Here is a 7642-nt window from a genome sequence, read left to right as displayed (position 1 = left end):
CCAGGCGAGGAACACATAATGTTTCTTTCAAGAAGACTGCTGATGTGAATGCTAGGCATAACAGTAAAGGAAAGACAATTTCCAAATCACAATTGTCCAAGTTATTTACTCAGTTGAATGCCTTAGTTGATGATGCAGAAAATCAGCATGATGATGAAGGTTTTGTGGATGATGATTGAAATTTTGGAGAAGAAGATGAACAGTTCTTCATGACTGAAGAAATGGCAGGCAAGTTGCTAGACGGTATTCTGACTAAAACAGCGCCATCACGATTTAGGCAGAAATTAGCACAACCGACCATTCGGGCAACAGCTGTGGATAACTTGTTTGCTTTGATTACTGGTGATGAAGCTATTAAACCACCAGCGATGGCAGAATCAACACAGTGTTTTATTCCTCGAATTGCAGATTACCCATTACCAAGAAATTTGGGAATCCCATCAATTGGTGTCTATGATGGTACAACAGATCCAGAGGATTTTCTGACTATGTTTGAAGGTGTTATGCGGTTACAGCATTGGGAAGATGAAACTGCGTGTCATATGTTTCCCATGGTACTGCAGAAGGTAGCACGTGAGTGGTTTGCTAGTTTGCCACCAAGGATTATCACCAGTTTTCTTGATTTGAGAGCAAAGTTTGTGATGCAGTATCAGAGTCTGCGAAGTTGCACATTGTCACATCTCGATGCACATGAGATAACAATGCGTTCGAATGAATCATTGAGTGATTTCATGAAGCGTTATACCATTGAATGTCAGAAGATACCAGACATACCAGAGTCCCAGCTAGTTTCAGGATTTATATTTTGTCTTGATCAGCGACGTTTTGGACGATTAATTCATGCTTTGCGTTATGATATTCCAAAGACATTGCATCAAGCGTTGGGGATTGCTCAGAAACATTTACGAGCAGGTGAAATGGGATATCCAAGAGTCGATGATTATCAGAGAAACTTCAGGCAGCAAGGCGGAGAGCGGAACAGAAATGACAATTATCAAAGGCAACAAGGTTATGATAACAATTACCAACAGCAGCAGAGCGGTAGGAGAGGAAATAATCATCCAAATGACAATTATCACCATCGAAAGCCATTAGACAGACATCCGCTCATCATGGCATTAACCAAAACACCAAAAGAAATCCTGCTCACAGAACCAATTAAGGAATCATTTCATCCGCCACCACCAATGGAAGAACGTCAAGGGCCACAAAGTGACAAGTGGTGCGACTTCCATGAGGCATATGGGCATGAAACAGATAATTGCAAATCATTAATGAGAGAAATCATCGCAAAGATCAAAGCTGGCGAACTAAACCATCTTCTGCCAGGAAAAAAGTATCGACGAAATGATCCAAACAAACGCTTCGCTTGGCAGGGAAAAGTGCGTCACGGTGGACGACGTGACTGGAACAGAAGGGAAGAGCGGAATGACGAAAGGGATCCAACTCCAGAAATGCATATTAAGGTCATATGGAATGATGAACAGGAAAATGATTCAGATGGAGAACGCAGAGCGGAGAGCTGGATGTATGCTCCAATCATCTTTCATACAATTTCAAATTGGCATTTGTCAGAGGAACCCGTCGTTATTTTCGCTGTAATTGCAAACAGAAACATCACCCGAATTTATACTGATACGGGAAGTGAGGCAGACCTTTTGTATCTACATTGTTTTAAGGAATATCCGTTCAGCGTGAGGGATAGGCTACGCTATACGAACGTGAAGATAGCTGGTATTTCGGGTGAGTCAATAAGAGCAGTTGGTAGAGTAAAGCTGGATGTAACACTGGGAACACACCCTTTGGTCTGCACAGAAATTGTGGACTTTACAGTTATAGATGGCAGATCACGGTTTAATGCCTTGTTCGGTAGGCGGACCCTTCGCAAATTTGGAGCAATTACTTCTACACCGCATGCAGAATTGCGGTTCCCAACGCCAAATGGTGTAGCAGTAATACATTCTGAACATGTTGGGCAGGCAAGAGAAAGATCAGTTGTTCGAGAAGCACCAGGGAATTTTGTCAGGGGGGAATCATCAGGACAATTGTTCAGTAAAAACAATATAAACGGGTACTTCAAACCAACCAAAATGTGGCAACGTTGAAAGCAGGACGCGACACGATACACGGAAGGCAGTATAACAGCATGACTCTTTCAGAACAGTTTTTATCACACTTTTAATTCTCAACAGTTCAAACAATAACACAGTACACTTTTTGTAGTTTTCTAATTGGGACTTGATCACCCCATGTGAAGATATTACACAAGAATGATGTATTTGTGACAGTTTTTATCAATAAATTTTCTAATTTTTCATACGCACAGCACTACGCGTTACGAATGTAAAGCATGGCATTCATTCCTACCCACATAAGGTAAGGCATTTTTATGCCCCCGATGGTAGAGGCTCTTGTGTCAACATTATAGACACAAGGGATCGGCTAGCGTAAAGTGGTTACTTCGCTAGAGGGCACCGAGGTAAAACTAAAGATCTCATAATGTCATGACATACAGAATGGTTTATCACAACGGCATAAATCCATTTATAACTTGAAACTTGTAAACAGGAATATTAAATACAAGTGTATTTTATAAAGCCGCACAAAACCTAAGCGCAACACGGAACATCACTAGTTCCAAAAACAGAATCCTCTTTAACACATTAATCAAATTTTTATAAACAGCATACTAACATTATGATTTATTCAGATCATATCTCATACGTTATTAAAAGACTTCTTATTTATCTTCATAAAATGACTCAGCTAAGTGCAGAACGGAGAATGAATAAATTGTTTAAGTATCAGTAGATTTCATAAGAAGAGAATACTGTGATGACGCATCACGGAGAACGGATAACAAATAACAGTAGACCATATAATCATAAATCAGTTTACAGCAACAACTCATTTCGTTTGATGTAATATAAGCTTCTAGAAGGCTGACAATCATCAAGCACATGTAACAATAGTACGATCAGAATAACAAAATATGATAATATTAAGCATAATCGCAGTACATGCAAGCAAATTATCAACATAAAATTGTTAAGGGTTATCATTACAGACAAATGTGTTCTCAAATAGGCACATCTAAAATGTCCTTAACTGTCACATCTTCCCTAGCACACACCTCCTCCACAGAGTTAATCTTCAACGAAGTTACTTCTTCCATGGCTGCTTTCAGTCGAGCATCAGCACCTGGTTTGATAAATTTTGCAATAGCAGCTGGTAGGGGGTCAGGTTTCATGGGAAGAGCATCCAAAATTTTTAATGTGGCATCTGAAAGGTCACTCTCTGTGGATGCCTCGAGATATCTATGAAACGTTTGTCCAACAAGGAGAGAACTTAACACCCTTTGCACCTGATGTCGTAGCGTGGGGGTACGAAATACTATTAAATACGATACAATTTTACACAAGATATTTATTTATTTAGAGAATGGATATACTTAAACCTTGCTACAACACTTATAGGCAGTGTACCTAATCGTACAGTAGTGTAGTTTTTAGTAAGTCCGGTTCGTTCCACAGGGAAAATCTTTTAATCAAAGCTTAATGCTATATTAGTTTAATTTTATAAAAATACAAATATATATATAAGTAATATTATTATTATAAAGGGGGGTTTTTACCGTTTAATGACCGGTTTGTCGATTTTAAAACTTTAGTCGCAGTTAAAACAAAATGTAAAATATTAAATAAATAAAAGACTTAATTTAAATCATAAAGTAAATAACGATAATGAAATTGCGAATAATAAAAGTGCGATAAAATAAACTTGCGATAATTAAAAAGTACGATAATTAAAAGTGCAATTAAATACAATAGCAATAAAAATGCGATAATTAGAAGTGCAATTAAATATAAAATAAAGGAAATTAAATATGAAATAAAATAATTATGCTTATTTAAACTTCCGTAATCATGATGTTTGACGTGTTGATTTTAGTTTTATGCCCATGGGTTATTTGTCCTTTGTCCTGGATTATTTAATATGTCCGTCTGGTTTTTGTCCATAACAGTCCATCAGTCATAAATATAAAGTGCGAGTGTCCTCGTCAAATTATCCTTATACCCGAAGTCAAATATTCCAACTAATTGGGGACTTAAACTGTAACAAGATTTTAATACTTTGTTTAATAATTACACCAGGATGTCGACTGAGTGTAACCCAAGGTTTTAATACTTTGTTATCAATTATGCCAAGTGTCCTTGTACATAATTTCACCCCTGTTTTAATAATTCTAGTGACTATTAATCCATTTCCGTGTCCGGTTAAATGAACGATTATTCATACATATAAATACCCCGCCCATCGTGTCCGATCGAGTGTATATGGTTATTTATAGGGACGTCCAATTGTAAATCTTTATATTAAAATTAACAAACTATCATTTAGTTAAACAAATATAAAGCCCATTAATAATCCATAGTCTAATTTCCACAAGTGTCGTTCTTTTGTCCAAACCCCAATTATGGTACAAAGCCCAATTACCCAATTTTAGTAATTAGCCCAACATCATGATTACTTCGGATTAAATAAGCATAATAATAACTTAGCTACGAGACATTAAATTAAAAGGGTTGAACATAACTTACAATGATTAAAAATAGCGTAGCGTTACACGGACAGAATTTCGACTTACACCCTTACAACATTCGCTAACATACCCTTATTATTAGGATTTAAAATTAAAATTAAAATATAAATTATATATATATATATATATACGTATATATTGAGAGAGAGATAGATTATGGATGTTTATAATGATCAGAATTCGTTTGCTTTTATAGGGAATTGAGTTCAGGGGGTCTCCGCGACTCGCGGCCTTTTCTGCCTTCAAACTCCGCGAGTCGCGGAGTTTGAAATTCCAGCTCACCAACTTTGGAGTCTTTCTTGCCGACGGATTTTTATTATTTATATAATATATAAATAATTATAAGAATTATTTAAATATTATATTATATTTATGTGCATAGTTGACTTGTAATTTTTAGTCCGTTGCGTCGAGCATTGAGAGTTGACTCTGGTCCAGGTTTCGGATTTTCGAACGTCCTTGCGTACAATTTAATATCTTGTACTTTGCGTTTTGAATCTTGTACTCTTGCAATTTCGAGACGTTTCTTATCAATAATTGGAACCTCTTTGATTGTATTTTGTACTTTTGAGCTTTTTGGTCGTTTGCGTCTTCAATTCGTCGAATCTGTCTTTTGTCTTCACCTTTTAATATTTAAATGAATATCACTTGTAAATAGAACAATTGCAACTAAAAGCTTGTCTTTCTTGGGGAATAATGCTATGAAATATATGTTCGTTTTTAGCATTATCAAATATTCTCACACTTGAGCGTTACTTGTCCTCAAGCAATATAGTCTTGAAATACTAGAATCACTTCTGTATTCTTCACACTTTGTACATCAGTGATTTCTTTACGGCGGTATAAACAATGGTAGTAACATTGTGGTTTACAGTCCCATATGACTATAAAAATTTTGATCCTTTAAGGAAATTGGATCTTTATGAAAACATTTGATCTTTTGAAAATTAAATCTAGCTTTTACCCTAGATAAGTTATCCGGAATAACCCTTCACCGGTGTTTGCAAAATATTTTTGTGGGTTTGGTGGGTTTCAGATTTGAAAATTTTAGCTCAAAACTTATGGTTTTGTGTCACCCACTTGCTAACCTTGTATTTGGAAAGCAACACGTCCAGTTTACTTGTCCCATATATTACCTTTCGGTAAACTACCGTCCGGTTGTAAAGGAAAGCGTTGAACAAGCAACTGTTAAGGCAATGTCCCCTGACATGCTTTTAATTTTGGTCTATAACGTGTCGGACGCAATTACTATCCTTTGTAGGAGAAATAGTAAAGCTCACCCTTATAATTTTCCGGTCTGGCACAAGGTCCTATCTTTGACCATGCTATGCAACCACCGTTCTTACGGTTGACACCCGATTTGGTTCAGGTGACCTAATGAATTCCAGGTGAATTCCTAGGATTTTACGTTCAATGGTAATGAACGCATTGAAAATGGGTTTTTAGAAAACAAATCGGTTTGTAATTTTGATCAAAATATTTTCTCGTTCAGGCTCGAGTTTAGATATCATTGAATTCCATGAGTTTGTAATTCTCAATCTTTAAGGTCACTCTCAAGAATTGAGTAATATCAGGCTTAAAAGCTGATTTTTGATCTTTTAAGGAGATTATCCTTTCTGGGGATCTGATTCATTAGTCTTATCCAGCTAATTTGCACGGCGCCCTCCCCATTTTACGAGATAGATCCTCTCATGGTTAGGATAAGTTTGACCACATGGCGACCCTGTTTGATGCTGAGGTCCGTAGATTTCCTGCTGATTTTAGTGATGACTTTTCTAGATTTTTCGTCAACCTACAGCTGGTCTGGACGACAACTTCCTGACCTAAATCAAGAAGCGCGTTTCTTTTTCGGAAGACTTTACTTCCTTTTAATGATGGAATTGATTCATCGTGTAGATCCATCTTTCTTACAGTAAATCGGGTAAAACAGTTAATTATCATTCAAAACAAAAGTATTTTCAATTATTTGTTACAGAAATATGTGACATATGTTTAAAATATCTTGGTAAATTTTCCCACACTTGGCTTTTATTTTCCTTTTTATTGTCCTCTATTCCATTTTAAATGAATTTTAACATTTTGGTTTGTTTCTCAATTTATGTCCTTTCCGAGGTAACAATAATTTCGGTGTTAAAACCTAGTTTTATCATTCATAAATATGTATAAACATGATTTTGAGTTCATTTAATTGAAAATTTTGAAAAATTTTACTAGAATTGGGTAGTCAGTATATAAGACTAGGGCTGTTCTTTATTATCAGAGAGCACTAGATTCTAATACAACTACTACTTTACTACTATTTTTAATGGTAACCAAGTGTTTAAGATAAAAAAAAAATTTAAAAATCCGAAAGAATTTAACCCCTTCCCACACTTAAGATCTTGCAATGCCCTCATTTGCAAGAAATCAGTAACAATTTAAATTATTGAGGGTGATTAGCGTAGAAATGATTAAATTTTACCAAAGTTTTCAAACATATTTGTGTTTGTGTTGAATGATAAATGGTGCACATCATTTGTTCATTCCGTCTTGTTGTTATTTCACATATATTTTGCATCTTGTCGTCAAAATTAGTTGCTTTTGCTGAACTTAATGCCACTCTTTGAAAATGCGTTATTTTACCCTGTTGTGTACATAAGATAAACTGCAAACATATATACATATTTTTGAAGTTTGGTATATTACCCCACATTCAAAAATTATTAAAATCTAATAATAAAAGTTAGAAAATTATAAAAACTATTACAATATTAACATAAGTATTAAATGTATCAACATTACAAATTATAAAATAAATAAAACTAAGTAGACTAGGGATGATACTGATACCAGTAGGGGTTCCATGCATAACCATAGGTGTTATAAAATGCTTTGGCTGGGTTATACGTAGGATACGGTGGTTGGATCTCTATAGACCAGGGAGGAAATACGGGCGATGGAGTAGGAATATAGTTTCTACCTATTTGTTGGCAATAAGCTATGATTTGGTTTTGATGAACTTGCCAATCTTCAAATGCTCGATGTCTAGCATTTTCGTAC

This window comes from Rutidosis leptorrhynchoides, chromosome 4 (assembly GCF_046630445.1).
Source record: "Rutidosis leptorrhynchoides isolate AG116_Rl617_1_P2 chromosome 4, CSIRO_AGI_Rlap_v1, whole genome shotgun sequence".
In the NCBI taxonomy this organism is placed as follows: Eukaryota; Viridiplantae; Streptophyta; class Magnoliopsida; order Asterales; family Asteraceae; genus Rutidosis; species Rutidosis leptorrhynchoides.
This window is presented reverse-complemented; position numbering follows the sequence as displayed.